Below are 21,400 nucleotides of genomic sequence, written 5' to 3' on the forward strand. Positions count from 1 at the left end.
CCTAGCAAATATGTGCCATTATTATGAAATTAATAAGGCAGGTAGATAAATTTGATACTTTCGTCTTCTACCTTTCTCATCTGAGTTTCTGTAACAGCTGGACACCATGCTGTTTAAAATTTGGTGACAATATGATGGTATGAACAGAAGTTTGACAGTTCTTGCCCTACGCCTGAGAAAAGGGATATATTAGAATTAGTCACATGGAAATCAGAAAAAAAAATGGTTCACTTCTTTTCTGTTTTTTTAAGTATTAAAATTTTAGCTCCTAAGGGCAACTTGAGGTGAAGACAATGGGTTCAGGCATAACAAGGAAAAATGCATGCATTTTTAAAAAAGCATACACAGCATTTTTTACAAAGCATAAAAAGAATTTATTTCCAATATTGAGTTTAGATAGATTCCCTACGATTCAGGAAGGAGAATGGAATGAGAGGAAAAGCAAGATGCAGAGCATTTACTTCCACCTGCCCTCTTCCCTCTGTCTCCCCACTCTCCTCTTCCCTCAATCTCTGCTGCCCCAGGCCTTTGGCAATCTCATTTTGGCAGGGCACGAAGTGACTCAGTGCTCCAGTCCTAAAAAATTCTGTGGTTGGAAATTAAAGGTGACTAAACATCAACCTCAACTCATAGCCAGGAACTGGTGGGCATGGTGGTACCCCTCATACCCCCCATGCCAGTATGGTTAGATGATATATGATACCTTGACATTAAGTCATCTCTCAAGAAGTTACATGAAAACCTGGGGCATTAGGAGAGGGTTTCCTAAAGAGTGATGTTTAAGTTTTGATGATCTTGTAGAATGTGAGCTCAAGAAATTGGGTTGAGTTATGGAAATTTATTCAATAAGTATTTTTTTTCTTTCCTATGAGTTTGTGGCCTGAAATTGTAGTAATTGAATATCCATGGGATTAGAACAAAGGATATGGATTAAACATTAATCTGCAAAGTCAAATATATTATGCATGTTGAGTAGCTAATAGAAAAAGACTGGTGTATTTATGGATTAAATTGATGATAAGAGCCTGCATAAGAATAAATCTATTCTTTTGTGAATAATTATTTTTCTTATATTATGCTATGTTTAGGGAGTTGGGGAGGGAAGAACTGGGAGCTATGGATTAAAGTGTAAATTATTTTATATAGGATGGTTCTACTAATATAGCACAGGGAACTGTAGTCAATATCCTGTGATAAACCATAATGAAAAATAATTAAAAAAATAATGCTGATATGTGTATAGCTAAGTAATTTTGCTATTCAGCAGAGATTGGTATAACACTATGAATTGACTATGCTTCAATAAACAAATTATAAAAAGAAAGTTGAAGAAAATGTATTTAAAAAAATGATATTCTAATTCCTTCAGAAAAAGAAAATACATTAATACCCATGTATGCACTATAGGTTATGCTGAAACATTCTTAGTCTCATTTACTTCACCTGTACCCTTTTATACTTTTGCATTTCAAGTATTATGTATTCAACAGTCATGAATGCTAAACTCAAATGTTTCCTTACTATTCCCTAGCAATCATGCTGTATTCCTCTAAACCTTTTCTTTCCTGGATGCCTTTTCCATAACTTTTCCCCTTGACCAAACCTTCTGATTTATTCCCAGTTTTACACAGATAGAAGAGGAAATCAGGTGAGCTCTTCCAGTTTCTTACCACACCAGTGTTTCATCATCTGTGACCATGTGCTCTGCTTCTTTGCCATATTCAAGTCAATATTTGTATGTTTACACTGAATCTTTTCCTCTATGTTTATTCAAAGACCACATTCAAGCAATTCTTCCCTCTCCTTCTGCTTTTCTTTCTGGTTACTACAAGCAGCCTAAAACAGACAAACAAACAGAAACTATAATGACTTCTAATTAAAAAGAAAAAAAGCAACATTCTTTGATGCTCTTCCCTTATTTCCCTCTGGCTATTGTCTCAAATCTTCATTCCCTTCTAAAGCAAATTTGACAAAGTGGGAGTATGTATTTGCACTTAGTAATTACTCACATTCTCTCATGGAGTTTATGGACTTTCTGCTCACCCACTCAGTCCACAGATAATGTTCTTGAAGTCACCAATGCCCAGCATTTGCTGAAGTTTATAGTTAGTTCTTAATCCTCTCATCCTTTGGCTTCTCTGCAACATTGAATACAGATAAGATCTTCCTTGTCCTTGAAGGGCTATTTTCACTTGGCTTCTACTTTCCCTCCTACCCTACTCTTTGTTAATCAAACTGCCAGACTAACAAAAATAAAATTTGCATGTAGTACATTACAAAATTGCATTATAGTTGATTTACAGTATTGTGTTACTTTTGGGTATGAGGAGGTGCATCTTAAATCTTTGGAATAATTGAAGAAATATCATTTGTAGTGGACTTGAAAATATTAGCAATAAAATAACTCATTTAAAGGATAATTTAGATATTAAATTTTAGCTTCTATTTGATGAACTTTAAAAAAGGAGACATATTTAATATTCCATTTATTTTCTGATGATTTTTAAAGATACTGGGTTTTAAAAATTTGTGAAATATTACTTTTGAAAGAATTGCATAAATTCATCCAGTTATTTTAAGTGAAGCTTGAAAAAGAGAATATGTAAAGATACAAGAGAGATGCTGATGGTAATATAACTAACAATTTAGCATGCAGAAAATATTATCAATTAATATGCTTTACATTTATACCATTTGTGGAAAAGAAGTTGCTAAAAATAATTAAAATGTCAAACTTTGGGAGGAACTGTTTTTCTTCAAGAGTAAGTACCCCATTTTATGAACTGTTAAAATTACTTATTGGTGAAACCCTGCAAAAAAAAAAAAAAAAAAAAAAACAAGTGTGGTACATATATACAATGGAATATTACTCAGCCATAAAAAGGAGCACAGAGTCAGTTCTGATGAGGTGGATGAACCTACAACCTATTATACAGAGTGAAGTGAGTCAGAAAGAGAAAGATAAATATCATATTCTAACAGGTATATACAGAATCTGGAAGAATAGGACCGAAGAACTTATTTACATGGCAGCAATGGAGAAACAGACATAGAGAATAGACTTATGGACCTGGGGAGAGGGGAGGAGAGGGTGAGATGTATGGACAGAGTAACATGGAAACTTACACTGCCGTATGTAAAATAGATAGCCAACAGGAATTTGCTGTATGGCTCGGGAAACTCAAACAAGGGCTCTGTATCAGCGTAGAGGAGTGGGAGGGAGGTTCGAAAAGGAGGGGATATTTGTATACCTATGGCTGATTCATGTTGAAGTTTGACAGAAAATAACAAAATTCTGTAAAGCAATTATCCTTGAATAAAAAAATTAAAAAGAAAAAACAGAAAAAAAATAAAAAAGATTCCTAATTGTTATGATATTCCTTTTTAAAATCAGTATTTATCTGGGCCTTAGTTTTTGTTATTTTTTTGGTAACATCTACCCAAAGAAGCTGCAATAGATTATCTGGCTTTCCCTTCTACTGTTATAGAAGAAGAACACTGGAAAAATAAAAGATAATTACAATGTGAATGAAATGTATTATTAATGGGAGCTTTAAGTAACAGCAAACATTATCTCAACTTATTTTAAATAATAAGGAATATTATTACATAGTAAAATATCTGGAGTCTTATTTCTAGGAAGACATAAATTTGATAAAACTCAAAGCTAGTCTTTCTGTGATGGCATCAAAAACTCAGGTTCTTGTCACTCAAATCTTACAATATTAATTCCCTCATGATTATAGTATGCTAATGTGCTGTGCTGTGCTTAGTCGCTTCAGTCAGTTCCAACTGTTTGCAACCCCATGGACTGTAGCCTGTCAGGCACCTCTGTCTGTGGGGATTCTCCAGGCCAAGAATGCTGGAGTGGGTTGCTATGCCCTCTTCCAGGGGATCTTCCCAACCCAGGGATGGCAACCAGGTCTCCTTCATTGCAGGTGGATTCTTTACTGTCTGAGGAACCAGGGAAGCCCAGTAAGACCATAGCAGGTCCAAATAGGCTATCTTTATACTCTTAATGTAGAGTAGAAAAAAGATTAGCTTTTACCTTGTAGCCATGCTTACTATTAACACAGAATTTCACAGGGATTTTTCCAGTGAAGTATTTTTCAAGTCTCACTCAAGTCAAGGGGAGTGAGATGATCTTCTTTAACCTAAGGCAGTCATTATTTCCACAAATAAAATGTGAGAAAGTTGAAGGCCAGAATTAAAATCAGGATCCAACGGAGAAGGAGAAGAAAACTATTGAATAGAGAGCCCACAGTATATGCTACTGGTGGGAGTCAACCCATGTGACAAAGAAACTGACAATAATAGTAATAATAAATGCTCACATATATTACTCTAAAAACAAAGCATTAAAAATTGGAATGTATTTCATTTTAGTGTGACATCAGCTAAGTGTACTTTGAAAATATCAATAACTGTGTTATACTTTACAAAAGATTCCTATATCCACACAGGTCATCACAAACTGACAAGAATTGGCATAGGGACTCAGGGAAAGACACAAATCATCAGGAATCTTTCCTGAATCTTTTCTTTGATTCAACTAACATTTTTGAGAACCTAGATTCTGCTAGTATGAGGTTGACCATAATGTTTGTTCATGTTTTTTCATGCAGTCTTATGGAAAAACCTGAATGAACTTTTTTGCCAACTGCCTGCAATGCAGGAGATCCAGGTTCAATCCCTAGGTTGGGAATATATCCTGGAGAAGGGAATGGCTATACATTCCAGTATTCTTGCCTGCAAAATTCCAGGGGGAGAAGAGCGAGCTATAGTCCATAGGGTCATAAAGAGTTGGGCATGATTGCGCAACTAACACTTTCACTTTCAGTATAAAAATGATTTAAGTAGTTCCTACCCTCAAGGAACTAATGAATATGAAGGATAGATAGTGTGACAGCTACAAAAATGATTGCAATACGCACATGAATATCTGAAGAAAATGGAGGCACCCAAGTATGCATCTCACAGTATTTCCTTCCAAAATAATGCTATACAGAATAGCATTAAAAAAGGTAAAATTACACAAAACTTCACTATCAAACATAGCTTGGAGTCAGAGAATGCCCAAACTTCAATGTAACTATAAATAAAAGAAAACCAAATTCTAATGAGTGATCTTTTGCCAGATTGGTGGTGGCAGAAGCCAAGCAAAGGTTGACTGAGATTAACTGTGATGGAGAGAAAAGAGAGGAACTAGAGACGGGCCTAAACTTCATTTGAAACCATTACCAGAAAGAATCAGATCATCCTCAGCAGGAAAATATTTAGAAGTGTCCTGGTGAATCAAAGATAAGTTTTAGAGAAAGACTTAAAAAAAAACATGATAGGAAGTAATAGCCTTTGGGATGCATAGGTTTTGGTGAAGAGAAAAGGCAAAAGGGAAGAAGGAGGCACCCTTTGGAAATGGGTTGAAGAGAAGAAGAAGCAAAAGGGAAAACTTAGGATCTTGCAAGACAAAAGAGAATCAATTCATTGGAATATGTATATTATGCTCTACCAGACAAAAAAGAAACAAACAGTACTAAAATATCTGCACTGATAGATAGAAAGTTTTAAAAATAGTATCAGAATTATGAGGTACATTAAAAATCCCTATCACTCAAAACTATTGATAGTAAAAAAGAAAAAATCAGTTAAGTCAAAACAAAACTAAAATAATAAGTATATAAAGCAAAAGAAAGCGAAAAACAGAAACAGTATAGATAGATAAAAGCTAATATTAATGAGATATAGAATAGAAAAGCAATAGGTCTATTTATTAAATCAAAATCTTGTTTTTTGAGACAAATAACAGATAGTTACTTATATAAACAAAAATAAATACAAGAAGGGTAAACCAAACTCAATGAGCTTAGTTGGTTATGAAAAGTAAGACATGTAGGAAGAATAGGAAGAAGAAACTAAATATAGTATAGAAGGAATAATGAAGGGGTGACACTCAGCATATTTCTTTGCTTGGTTTGGCTTTTAGTATGTTGGTGATATTTAACATATGTAAAATATAAATAAATAATTAAAATTAACCAGGACATGGGGAGAATCCAGAGTGGAATAAAAGTGATAATGAGCATAACTGTGTTACAGAAAATTAGCATAAATGTACTGAGGGGTTATGGAAGAAATTAACCAATTAATTTTGGAAAAGAGCATTTGACTTGATATTGCAAAGCCACAGACGAAAATGAGTGGATACTAGTAATTTTTTTTTTTTTGCAAATTTATGGGTTAGCAATTTTAAAGCTACTTTGCAAAGATTGTGGATAATGACAACTAAAGGTTTCTCACTTTCAGAGAAAAGTGTTACAAATATGGAAAGAAGTAAGACTAAACTGAACTCTGTTATGTTGGATTAGAATTAGATATATACAGACATATGTGTATACATATATACATATTGTTTCTTAGCTCTGCTCACTGAGGAGCAATAAAACCCTAGGAGCAATGAGCTCAGCTGGCTTTCACAGCTTGATTTCTGAATACCATTCTCTGACCAAAGACATAAGACTAACTTGCAGAAGTGATGCATGTCTGGGTCAAGGAAAGTTTGAACTAAGCCTGCATGTTGAAAGGACATAGGAATCAACTTGAAGGAGCTCCCAGTGATCAAATATGGTATAATTAGAGCCACAAAATAAATAATTGTAATTTTGAATGTTATAAAAGCAAACAAAAATCTGTGAGTTCTTTAAGTTATAGGTATTGAACAAATTAAATAGGGATACTCTCAGAGTAAAATTCCAAGTAATAAATGGAGAAGGAAAGATGGAAATTAAAATCACTATATTGCAAGCCACTTTGGCCACCTGATGCAAAGAGCTGACTCATTAGAAAAGACCCTGATGCTGGGAAAGATTGAAGGCAGGAGGAGAAGGGAGCAACAGAGGACAAGATGCTTGGATGGCATCCCTGACTCAATGGACATGAGTTTGAGCAAGCTCCGGAAGATGGTGAAGGACAAGGAAGCCTGGCGTGCTACAGTCCATGGGGTCACAAAGAGTCAGACATGACTGAGCGACTGAACAACAACAAATATGGTAAGCACCACAGTAGTAATCACTGCATCAATGAATGTGCTACAGTTGGAAAAAAAATTGGGGTGTAGGATTATTGAATAATCTCAAATTAGATGTCTAAAAGATTATAAATTTTGCAGGAAAATTTTAATTTACTTTTGGGAAAAAAACTGGTAGACATCATCTCAGTCAACTAGTAAGAGACTCACTGCCATCACCTGTGTCCTGATTTGATGCACTGAGAGGAGGATAGCATCCCTTATGTAGAATTCTTATCAAAATGTAAAACCTGAATTTAATCATGGGAAACATATTTGCAGTAAGGGCTAGGCCATAAAAAAACTGGCCATTTTTTTCAAAAGTGTCAAGGCCTTGAAACCTAAGCAAGAAAAGAAATACTGTAACTGATTATCGAAAACTAAGGAGACTTGACATCTAGATGAAATGTGAGATCCTCAGTCGGATCTTGGGTCATGAATTTTCTTTAATGGGAGAAGTGATTTCTATACAATGTTTAATATTGTAGTATCTATCACTGTTATTTTGCTGATACTTTCCTATCATACATAATATATTAGCTTTTAAAGAAGTTTTGTGAAGAGTAAATGGGAATACTTTGTACTACTTTTACAATCTCTTATAAATATGAAATTGTTTCAGAAAAGAAATTTAAAAAAGAATCTGAAAGTTAAAAGAATCATACATGGCAGTATGTGTAATGATAACAGAATAAAGTCAAAACTAGAGCATATGCATATGAGAATAATTTGGTCAAGAGGTTGTCAGAGAGAGTCATTAAGGAGGATAAAAGTTAATTGGTTTTGTAAAAAAAATTTAAAAATTCTCTAGAGGCGCAAAGATCTTAATAAGCTAATTTGAATATTCTGGTAGGGAGATACAGAAAATGGGCTCCCCTAGTGGCTCAGAGGTGAAGAATCCTCCTGCAATGCAGGAGACCCAGGTTTGATCCCATGGTCAGGAAGATCCCCTGGAGAAGGCAATAGCAACCCATTCCAGAATGCTTGCCTGGAGAATTCCATGGACAGAGGAGCCTGGTGGGCTACAGTTCATTGAGGACATACAAGAGTTGGACACGACTGATGACTAACATATAGAAAATAGCCCTTCTCCATCTTATCTGACTTTATCTAATATCACCCCTCATTGACATAAATTCCAAGAAATGCACTTTATTAAATATTAATGCAAGCAGTGAGTAGCCAAGAGGAATGGATATATAAAGATTAACCTTCATAGACATTAAGTCCAATCATTTGCTCCAAAACATAAAATACACAAGCATAGTAGGGTCACCTTATGACCAAACTTTCAGCCCATTTCTGGGCCTCAGGCACATCTGGGTTTATTTGGTGAACTGAGAAGACAACGCCAAAGCCTTTGACTGTGTGGATCACAATAAACTGTGGAAAATTCTGAAAGAGATGGGAATACCAGACCACCTGACCTGCCTCTTGAGAAACCTATATGCAGGTCAGGAAGCAACAGTTAGAACTGGACATGGAACAACAGACTGGTTTCAAATAGGGAAAGGAGTACGTCAAGGCTGTACATTTTCACCCTGCTTATTTAACTATATGCAGAGTCCATCATGAGAAACACTGGGCTGGAAGAAGCACAGCTGGAATCAAGATTGCCAGGAGAAATATCAATAACCTCAGATATGCAGATGACACCACCTTTATGGCAGAAAATGAAGAGGAACTAAAAAGCCTCTTGATGAAAGTGAAAGAGAAGAGTGAAAAAGTTGGCTTAAAGCTCAACATCCAGAAAACAAAGATCATGGCATCTGGTCCCATCACTTCATGGGAAATAGATAGGGAAACAGTGGAAACAGTGTCAGAATTTATTTTTGGGGGCTCCAAAATCACTGCAGAGGGTGACTGCAGCCATGAAATTAAAAGACGCTTACTCCTTGGAAGGACAGTTATGACCAACCTAGGCAGCATATTGAAAAGCAGAGACATTACTTTGTCAACAAAGGTCTGTCTAGTCAAGGCTATGTATGGATGTGAGAACTGGACTATAAAGAAAGCTGAGCGCATAAGAATTGATGCTTTTGAAGTGTGGTGTTGGAGAAGACTCTTGAGAGTCCCTTGGACTGCAAGGAGATCCAACCAGTCCATCCTAAAGGAGATCAGTCTTGGGTATTCATCGGAAGGACTGATGTTGAAGCTGAAACGCCAATACTTTGGCCACCTGATGTGAAGAGCTGACTCATTTGAAAAGACCCTGATTGAAGATTGAAGGCAGGAGAAGAAGGGGATGACAGAGGATGAGATGGTTAGATGTCATCACCGAGTCAATGAACATGAGTTTGGGTAAACTCCGGGAGTTGGTGATGGACAGGGAGGCCTGGTGTGCGGCGATTCATGGGGTTGCAAAGAGTCAGACACGACTGAGCAACTGAACTGAACTGAACTGAGAAGATAAGCTCCAAAGAAAGTTATTTCTACCGGGTGGAGGAGCCTCTTGAAAAATAATTCATGCTTTGGCCATATCTGGCAACTGACAAAGTGGCAGGAAGTTAGTTTTGAAGACTCACTCAGCAAAACAGTAACTGTGACTATGATGATGATGATGATGACAAACTAACTGTATCAGAATAATGTGTCAGGCACAATGGATTTAAGCTGAAAAGGGAGACTTAACATGCTGAATGGGAAGAATGACAAGGACTAGACGCTAGGCTGTGGTCTACATTTAGATTCCTAGTAAGAAAGGAAGGCAAAGTAAAATCTACAAGATGAATTTCAGTACACGGAGTAAAGCAGGGTTAGGCTGACTGTGATCTCCCACCACTCTCATAGAAACTCAGCACTTGTGGTTGATGCTGGCAGCAGCCAGAGCTTTTCCTTTGGTTTCTCTGGTGAAACATTGCAATGATTGCCAGAAAATTGGCTAGAAGGAATTAGATCATGAGCACATTTGTTAAATACCCCAGAATGATCTGCAAAGTTAAAAAAACAATAGTTAATATTGAGACATTTTAAGTCTAGCCATCTTGTGAAACCATTTTGATGGTTTCTGTTTTCTGGGGAAACCAGAAAGGAAGAGTCTGTTCTCCATTCCTTCTAAAGATCTACAGGGATTGGATATGGCTGTTCTTTGGTCTCAAGACTGACTTGGTCTACCAAGTCGAGTTTCAATAAGATATTACCATTTTAAGTAAAATTGAGCAAAATTAGTACAATCACTTGGATGTATTATGATTGCAAATGAATGTACACCATAACCTCCATAGCTAAAACTTATTTTTCAGTGTCCTCTGCCGTATGTCCCCATCACATTGCTGTTTTTCAGGCAGTGCAGTTAATGACCGCTGGACCTCTAGCTGCATTTGTGGGCATGTGTGTTTGTTTGTGGAAAGGGTACTGGGAACATAGAGTAGAAAGGTGTGAGGTGACTGCATTTGAGTGTTTGACTTATCTTTTAAATTTGTTTAGTTATATTTTTTAGTGTCCTACCTTTTGAGCTTTCTATGCCACTAAGTGGTAGATTTCTTCTCTATTTTCACCATCAAAACCTGTATGTATGTTACCCTAATGTCACAATCATGGTTAAAAAATTTCTTTTTTAGGCCCTTTAAATAGTTGCCTTTTAAAACATCCTCATTCTTCCAAATATATTCCAGATTAGCCTGGATTTTCTTTTGTGTTTTTGCTAGTGGTTCTGTGTATAAATCTTTAGTATATGCATATATTTTCAATCACATGTCCTGTCTTCACTTACCTTACCCTGGACAGACAAGAAAGCTTTTTTTTGTTGTTGTTGTTGTTGCTTAGCTATAGTACTATATATACTCTCAGATCTAGAGTTTTAATGAATTTTCCTGATATTCGGGTTTCATGCAATTGCAATCCAAACAAAATGCCCTATTCATTTTGCCACTGAATAGAAAATGATCCCAGCTAAAGAATACTCAGCCTCCTCGATGGTTTGATAATAGATTTTTTTTTTAATTTGATAAATATTTCTGTTTTATTTTTTTAAATTAATTTATTTATTTATTTTAATTAGAGGCTAATTACTTTACAATATTGTGGTGTTTTTTTGCCGTAAATTGACATGAATCAGCCATGGGTAATAGATTTTAATACCATCTTTTTGGGCAATTAAACTCCCTAGCTGGGAATTCTTCTTCCAAATGTCCAAGTTTTCCTTGCCTTCAAGAACAAGACAGCTGGTATTGGAGCACAACTCTGGGAGCCGTCAGTTGTCTGGGCAGTCTTCTCACTGCTAAGGATATTCCCATCCAGCTCAAGTTCACTGCTGCTGCATGAAGATCTGCCCAGGGTCTCAGGGAAGATGTGTGTGAATAAAACTCCTGAGATGGTTGATGCCATCTATTACTCCTGGTACTAGTGAGGATTTAGGGCAAATACTGGAAGGAGGAACTGAACACTATGATATAATTTTACTCAAACATGGGCTGCATGAAAAGACCAATATGGGTAGGGACAGTCTTAAGTTAAAAAAAAAAAAATTACCATCCTCTAAATACAACCCTCAAACATTGTCCTCTATCTTGATAGTTATTCTAAGCTCTTGATAATATTTCTGCTTCCATATTATATATCTATACTTTTCCACTTCTTAAATTCCATGTAAGATAATAATAGTAAAAGGAAAAATAATGACATGCTCATGAAAAACCTTCATAATTCAAAAATAAGCTATTAAATGGGTCATCTTGTTTGTCTTGAAAGCAAATATGTGACATAAATACAAATTTTTATTATTCTTATTCATTTTTAAGTCTGGATACCAAAGTATTTAAGTGATTTGTTCATGGTCATGTAAACACATATTAACTGGTTGAGGTCCAGGTCTTGCAACTACAAAAATCAGGACTGTTCCTAGCAGGTTCTTCTCATATTCCTTCTCACTGGTTCTTTCTCTCAACTTCTTTTATTCTGATATCATCCATATTTTCCCATAGTATTCAGTTACCTCAATGCTTGCTTTTTGTATAACTTCTTAATTCCTGTCTTTTTGAATTCCTCATTTATAACTTCTTTCACTAAACCTTCATAAAATTATAAGCTCATAGGTCATTAATCTTAGAAGGCATACAACTTTAGTCCAAACTTCAAAGAAAGTTTATTTTTTTTCCCACAAAATCCTAGATGTATGTTTTTCTACTTGTTCTTGAGTATCTCATTCAAATTTTGATCCTAGTTTTGCCACCTGAAGCTAATGAAAGTTTGTTCTTTTAATATTCATAGACAGATTTCATTTCCTAAAAAGTCTTTTTAGGTAGGCTTTATTAATCTTAATTTTATTAACTATTCTTCCTTGGGTTTCAAATCAGAGATCTTTTAGATTCAAATGATAGAAAGCATGATCCAAACTTAACTTTAAAAAAAGAATTTATTTTCTTTAACGACTAAAATATCTAGAATCAAACTACAAGACTGAGCTGGTATAGAGGTTCAGAAACACTCTCATGTTGATTGTAGAAGAACATGAATTCCGGATTAAGGGGAATGTTCTGTATTATGACTGTGGTGGTGGATACTCAACTCTGTGCATTTGTCAAAGGGCATAGAGCTATATAAAATATACCATAAAGAGTGTGTTTTATTGATGTAAATCTAAAAAATCAGTTAGGATGTGGGAATAACCCAAATTGGAATGGAATGTTTATGCCTACTGTATTATGGGAGAAAAACAAACTATCTCCATATCATCCTCTCTTAACAGTGGAACAGAATAACACAGAACCATAATCAGAATTTTTTTTTTTCCTGTGTAGCAGATGAATTTTCTGGCATTGCATATGAAAGAACCAAGGAGAAACAGAAATGCCTTCTTGGAATATTCTCAATAGTCACTCAGTCGTGTCCGACTCTGTGATCCCGTGGACTATAGTTACCACCAGGCTCCTCCATCCATGGGATTCTCCAGGCAAGAATACTGGAGTGGGTTGCTGTATTAGTATGGCCAAATAGTCGAAGAACAAGATATTCAATGTAGAAAAAATAATATAAACTTCTTGCTTTGAGTTTACTAGGTTCAATATATGGAATTATATTAATATGTGATATGGTAATCACATTTATCTCAACATAGTTAATCAGAAGAAGAAATAATCATTAAATCCTGAATCCTATTCCTGATCAGCACTCAATTACTTGTGTTGAAATCTCAAACCATGTAAATTCCAATATAATATTTTATGTCACTTGGACAGTTCTTACAACTGTTAACCCTAAATTTAAAAAAAAATTTAGATGAGAGTAAACTAAGTGATTTCTCTAAGTTCTTACATCTTGTTTATTTGATTATAAAAAATGACTCATTTTATTCAGTTTCCCTCTCAGTATTAATAACTGCTTTTCTTCCTGTCAAGGATAATAAAATGTGAGACACAGAGTAGTATTTACTGGCAAGAATAGTACAGAATTCTATTCATGAAAACTATAAGCAATCTTTGTGAAAAATACTACTACACTGTACTCAGGCCAAAATGAAAGCTTTTAGTTCATTATATTAACTCATTTTTTAAAAAGTCATTTTATATCGAGGTCTTTGCAGCAGAATGCTGTTATCAAAAATATGGTTCACTTAAATACTTGGGAGTATTTAAAAAAAAAAAACAGCATTTACTAGCTAAAATACTTATCCGCTCTTAAAAAGATTTAGGAATCAAAGTTGTGTTTATTTTTAATTCATCTAGTAAACCATGCAAATCTTTAAGACACTATGTTTGTCACCACACTTCAAGCATTGTCAGTTCACTGCATTTCATGATGTCTAGGATGCTTTATAGATGAAGGTGTAATTTCTTTTCATTAAGTCAAAGACATTTTTCTTTCACATAAATATTAATATAAGAGTTAGGCAAGCATCCAAAAAACCTGTTGACTTGATTTTGTTTTTCTCATCTTCATTAATTTTTTGCTTCATTTATATTCTCCTTTCTCATCCCTTTGAATATAAAATGAGTTGCTTCTTAAACTTTCTGGTATAGTTTAGCATTTATTTTTTAAGTAACTTTTTCCATATGTTTGTTTTTACCTCCATGAAGTCTCTGTGTCTCAACATTCTTCACTCTCTACTCCTAAACTAAAGGAAGAAAAAAAAAACACTTTAGTTTTCCTTGTTGTGTCTGGCTATGATCTGTAAAACCAGGCATTCCCAGCTCTCTACCCTAAGTTTATAATTTTAATTAGCTTCTGTATAAAATTTCCCTCCTGACTCCATTGCCCAGTTAAGAGAAGTTTCAACTTCCTCCACTCCCAAGAAGTGAGATGTGCAGGAGAACAGTGATTAAAGGATTAAGAAGAAAACCTTAGAAATCCTATTCCTTCTCTGAAGAAAATTAGGTCAAGTTTTGCCATGTCTTCTGCTTGGCTTCAGAGTTCATGGCTGGCCAACAATATTTGATGATTTAAAATGGCTTTTGGCTTTCCCTTTTAAAAACAAGATTAGTTATGAGTGTCATGTGAACCCCTGCATTTGTGGTAGCACACACTAGATTTAAGGTTATTACTCTTTTTTTTTCCATTACTGATGCTGTCTTTACTCAGAAGTTTATCAAGGATATTCTTTCTTGAGTTGGAAATTTTAATGCTTGATCTCAGAGGTTGACCAATGACTGTTCATCTGAGCTCATTCAAATCTTCAAAGACAGAGTCAAAACAAATACTGGAGCATGGTAGAGACAAGTATGTTAATCCCCCTGAAAGAAAGACAAATTAGGCAGTATCTATGCAATCAAGGCAGAATGGAATGTAACCGAAAGATACAGTCATTCCAGTTTTCCAAAACCTTTCACCAATATCCAACTGGAAGCAGAATTTAGGAAGAAGATGTGATCAGGCTGTAAGATAATATATGGAGAATGAAACTCACCTATTTTATTTTTCATGTTTCTTCTGTCCTGAAAATAAATTCAAAGTTCATGTCGATTACATGATTTAGGTATGCATTTTATTTGAATATAATTATTAATTAAAACTTTTCTCACTTGCTTTTTTGACATCACTCTTGTTCTCCATGCTCTCTAGAAGACCATAGATTGTGGCTCAGAGAGATTTTACATCTAGTATCCTCAATGTCAGTGGACAATGAATGGTGTTCTGGAGTCTGCTCATTCTGGATCCTGAGAGCTGATTGTTAAATATTTCAGGAATTTGTGTTAAACACAGCTCCTATTAAAAGATAAATATATAGTAAGCCATATTAAAATTTCACTGTTTCTTAATTATTGTACTATATGTCCCTGAGGTTGTTTATATGTGTTTCATCTGCCATATGGGAATACTGCATTGCACTGTTCATTTATTCATAACTCTGTATTCCTGAGGTTGATTATATTTGTTGCATCTTCCATGTGGGAATACTGCATTGTACTGTTCATCTATTCATAACTCTGTGCTCAGTGATGCCATGTGGGTGGTTTGCAATTGGCCATAATGGAAGTATATACACTGTGTGAATGGAAAATGCTGCTCACCAGAACTTCCTCCCACACTTTTTACTCCAGAAAGTTAAAATTTTACCAGCCTACCACTGGATATATATAGTGTACTTAAAAACAAACAAACAAACCTAGAACTCATTAAATTTCTTAAAATTGCATTATCCAGGAATCCTCATTTATCTTGACCTTTGATTATATTTATATGATTATTATTATATTATTATGATTATTCTAGCTTTCCCAGTAGGAAAATTTTGAAGTTAACAGATATTGGATAAGCTTGTGTTTCCGCAGCTTGTATCCCATTGTGAAACCTGCCTTCAAATTTACCTAGAAGATTGGAGAATCAACTTATCCAAGTACTAAAACCAATAAAATAGTTCAAGAAATTTAAATATGATCAAGATGACATTTCAACTCACTAGGAAAAGGTTACCAGATTATAATTTTAGAATGTACAATGTTTGTAGGTAGGAATAGCATTTATTTGAGTCACTTTAGAGGATAACTAGGCCTCAAATTTGTTATTCACATACTTCAGGTCCCGGTAATGTTGCTCATATTTACTTTGGAGAAACACTTTCTACATCCCCAAGGTGCCATGTACAGCAAAGTATTTAAAAAATTGATATATTGTAACATAGAATAACCAAGACAATCAATAAAGAAACTGCTAAAACATGGTACTATTAAGAGTTATATATCCTCAAGCTATTCTATGTAGTGAAAATTGTAAACTGAAAGCTGATTTCCAAAATATGTATCACTTATGGATAAGTGGAGGGAGGAAATGAGAGGAAGGGAAGGAGTGGGTAGAAGAGAGAACAGGAAATTTTCTGCACACATTCACACGTCTGTATAAAATGACCTAGAAGTGTACATAGTAAGTTGATAATTATAGTTGACAGTTAGCTGATACTTATCTTTTCCTGTATTGTTAGTTTTAAATTTATTTTATATTTTTATGTATTATCTGAGTAATGAATATTAGTGAAATATTTAATCAGAAAACACTTCCTGGCAATATTATATTTCACCATATAAAGAGATAAAACATCCCTATATTTACATATTTTGCTTTACAAATTCAACTAGTCCAGCCTGTTGAGTTTTTACCTATGTATTCACCTTTGAACCCACAACCCATTTCAAGATACAGATCATAAAATAACTAAATTATACTACAGGTGTATGTGATCCTACTCTCTCTTTTTATTTTTTTAACAAAAAAGGGAAATGATAATGGAATTGAGGAAAGGTATAAATACCACATCTATCTTAGTGACAGCTCACAGATTGAAACATCACTTATATGGAACAATATTTATATCTACACAGTAAAACAGCAAGATGAAAATAAAATACATGTTGACAAAAATATGTTGTGTACAAAAAGTAGAGGAATTTAATGATATTATGGTCAGAGTCTTCCTTGATTTGTCAGCACATTTGATTTTCATCTAATCCAATTATGACTCTTTCCTGTAATATGATTATTTCATTACCATCAGGATAACAACTAGCAGGTATGGATTGATCAACAAACTATTTTTGCCTTGAAAACAACTGGATAGCATAGTTTATTTGCTGGAGAAGTTACTCTTGTGCTTTCTTGTAGGTGATAATTGCTTTAAAGTTAATAACTGCATTAGATAGAGTAATGGTTTTGATGGTTAGAAAAAGTAGAACCATAAACAGGTGTCTTATATTTTTAGGTGATCTAAACCTTTATTTAGAGCAATGGTGGACTATGAAAGAGTAGATTTTATATTTTATTCTAACTGTTAATGATGCTTTGTTTGATTATGAGGCTGGTAAAACATATGCAGAGCCTTGCAGAAGCTACAAAATAATGGTTCATTTAGCTTATATTATTTGTGATGAAGACCTCACAGAGCTGACATGTGAAACTCAGTTTTCACTCTTCTTTCTAATATAAAACACACACACATGTACACACATACATATATACTTTAAACAAATGGAAAAAGTATAGAAAATGTATAATGAATATAGATGCATCTTCATCTAGGCTGGTGACATCTGACTAGTGTACAGCGTTTGCTTCCTTTTTTAAAGATCACTTTTAAGGAAAATATATTATTTTTATAGTTGAAATTACATTTGTGCCTTTCCCTATTCTAAAGTTTGTCCTTTCCAGAGAGAAAGGCTATTTGGATTTGGTATTTCTTATCTTACATATATTTCGTACTTTTTGTAAACATACATATTTCATATATATTTCATTCTTTTGTGAATATATATATATACCTTTGCAAGTTTTATGATTTCCCATCAATTATATCATATTCCATGTACCTTTTAAAGATTTACTTTTTTCTTTTAATTCAACATAGTTTTTGAGATTTAGTCAAGGTAAAACATCGAGTTCTGTTAGCCTCAAATCTTCTCTGGTCTGTAAAATGTTGTTATTGTCGTTCAGTTGCTAAGTTGTGTCCAACTCTGCAGTTTCAAGGACTGCAGCACCCCAGCCTCTATCCTTCACTATCTCCCAGAGTTATTCAAGTCCATTCAAATTCATGTCCATTAAGTCAGTAGTGCTGTCTAACCATCTCATCCTCTGCTGCCCCTTTCTCCTTCATTCTCTCCCAGCATTGGGGTATTTTTCTATTGTGTCAGCTTTTTGCATCAGGTAGCCAAGGTATAGGAGCTTCAGCCCCGCAGTCCTTCCAATGAATATTCAGGGTTGATTTCCTTTAGGATTAACTAGTTTGTTCTTACAGTCCAAGGGACTCTCAAGAGCCTTCTCTAGCACCATAACTCAAAAGCATCAATTCTTTGTCACTCAAGTCTTCTTTACACTCACATCCAATCTGTAAAATAGTCATTACAAATAGAGTGGTTCTCATCCTTCAAGAACCATTCTTTCTGTTCCCCCTGGAGATGAATAGTATTGTTAATGCTATGACCCGTCAAAACTATCTGTACTTTTACTACATGTATATGTACCTAGAAGTGATTACTTATATTATTTTGTGTGTTTGCATGCTGTAATTATATGTGTTTTGCCTTTTTATAATTGTGAAATTTTATTTTTAATTGTACAATACTCCTTGGGAATAAAGTCTCTTTTTAATTGTGTTTATATAGCCACTCCAGACTTCTTCCATTTACTATTTACAAACTTTATCTTTTTCTAACCTTTTACTTTCAAATCATTTGTTCCTTTCTATTGAAAAGCACGTAGCATATAGTTGAATCTTCCTTTTTAAATTTAGTCTGATAACCTTTTTGTTTGGAGAATTTAGTGCATTTGTATTTAAAATAATTGCCAATATGGTTGGTTTTAGTTTTCTCATTTTACATTTTTTCTCTATTCTGTCTAAATTTATTTACTTTGATCCCCATCTTCCCATGTTAAGTATTTTTTAATATTCTACTTTATTTTAGCTATAACTTTTTATATTTAAATTTTTTCTCTAATACTTATAAAACATGTCTGTAAATGATCACAGTTCCAATTTGTCTTTATAATAGTTGGTGAAGGTCATTGAGAGAACTGCTAGTTGACCTGTAAGCTGGACTTGGGCAATAGGAAGACTCCCATTTCCTTCCGTGTCCTTGCAATGTATGTTTTGTTTGCCTTCCCCCATTTGAGAAGTTCCCTGAGGACACAGCTTTGAGATAGTAATGTGGTATTGAGACCATCTGGGTAGTATATGTGACTAAACTCAGTTAAGGCCTCTGTATAAACTTTAAAATTCTGGCAAGCAGGTGTGGAGATCTACTCATTTTGTTCGTTCCAGGCTGCCTAAGACAAGCTTCATATGTAAATTCCCTTGCTTATTAAACCTGCCACCTACCATTTGGAGTAGGTGCTTCTTTTTCCAATCTACCCCAGGCCTCTGCACATGGGGGTCATATTATACCCAGAGAACTCCAGGAGGTTGCCAATGAGCAATAATGGCCTACTTTGTGTAAAGTGTAAAATGCTTGTTAATAGTTTAATTTCATTTACTATAACCTCATCCTTTGTGATATAATAGGTATTAGGTTTATCTGTATAAAAAATTCAGTAGTAAAGCATTATAAATTTGCTACCATGGATCATTTTTTTTTTCAAAAAAATTAAAAAGGGAGAAGGGAAAATATATCTTATTTATCCATAAGATTGTCATATATATATATATATTTTTGTAGATTTGAGTTTTCTATCTGGTATGGAGTTTAATCCCTTCATTTTTTCGGCAAGTGGTAATGTTCAGTAGAAATGGTGAGTGCAGACATCTTTTTTATTTCCAGTTTAAACATATGGCTTCTCATGTTCCTTAATTTGAATAGTATTATTGGAGGTTAATCATGCTTATTATTTTCTATATTAGTTTACTGAATGATTATCATGAATGAGTATGTAATTTTATTGAAGTCAACTATATTTAGGGGGATGATCATGTTTACATTCTTCAATCTGGCAATATAGTAAGGATTATTTCTAAAATTTCTATGAAGCCAACCTTGTATTCTTAGGATGGAGACAATTTGGTCACTTTTTAATTAGCATTTACAAAAATAGTATGAAATTTGAATTTAAAATTTTTACATTTATGAGTGACATGAATTTTTAATTTTCTTTTTTTAGTACAGTCCCTTTCCTGATTGGTTATTCCTGAGTACATTCAGCAGTTCGGTAACAGTAGGTTAATGGCAAGTTGTCTCAGACTTTGTTTCCCTGAGAAGGACCTTAATTTTATCCTTATCTTTGGTTATTTTTCTGGGCATATATTAATTATCAAAACTTAACTTTTCAGCACTTTAAATTTATTATTGCATTTTTTCTGACTTCTATGTTTTTTTTTAATGAAACCAATGAGAGTAACTTTATTTTCATAATTCTTTCCTAGTAATTTATCTTTTCTCTTTGATTGCCTTTAACTTCTTTCTCTTAGGGTTCTGTAAACCTTTGTGATTATACATTTAAGTTTAGATTCCTTTTAATTTATTATATTCAGTTATTGTTGCATCATGAAATAAAAGTTTAAGCAGTCCCCTAAATGTGTCCAGGTCTCAACCATTATTTTTTTTAAATTTTGCCTCTCTGAATGCTGTCTAGTCTTTCATTTTGGAAATCCTGCTATTCAAGAATTGAATTTCCTCATTCTATACTTGATGATATTGAACCCATCTTTCCTATTTTCTATTTCTTTGTCTCCCTGTGTTCTGATCCATGCTTTTATTTTATTCCCAAATATTTCCCATCTTTTCTATGGTGTGTTTTCTTTCCTTAGGTTTCTATCTGATTACTAAATTTCATTATTATTTAAAATATACCTGTAGTTTTATTTGAGAGGATTACTAGTTGAAGTGCTTGATGGTCTGATTTTGTGGGTGTTATGCCTGTTGACTTTTGCTTATAGTGTATTATAATTTTGGATTTGTAAGCATCTTTTTAATATACCTTCAGCTGTGAGAATCCTGTGAAGCCTAAAGGAGTGTTTGATTTACTTTCACCAGGGAGGCATTTTATTGTTGTTTTTTAAATTTCAGTGATCCCTATTCAAACAGATAATATAAATTTAAATACCTATTATATGTCATGGTAGATCCATAAAATAAAAGATTTTATTTTCTTCTATAAGAGACCTATTTTTATGTTAATTCCTTAGTGTGCAGTGGTCTCCATTCAAACAAAAATCTAAGTTTAAAAATTGCAAATAGAACTGCCTTATGACCCAGCAATCCCACTGCTGGGCATACACACCAAGGAAACCAGAATTGAAAGAGACACATGTACCCCAGTGTTCATCACAGCACTGTTTATAATAGCCAGGACATGGAAACAACCTAGATGTCCATCAGCAGATGAATGGATAAGAAAGCTGTGGTACATATATACAATGGAGTATTACTCAGCCATTTAAAAGAATACATTTGAATCCGTTCTAATGAGATGGATGAAACTGGAGCC

The sequence above is a fragment of the Oryx dammah genome, unplaced genomic scaffold, assembly GCF_014754425.2.
Source record: "Oryx dammah isolate SB20612 unplaced genomic scaffold, SCBI_Odam_1.1 HiC_scaffold_12, whole genome shotgun sequence".
In the NCBI taxonomy this organism is placed as follows: Eukaryota; Metazoa; Chordata; class Mammalia; order Artiodactyla; family Bovidae; genus Oryx; species Oryx dammah.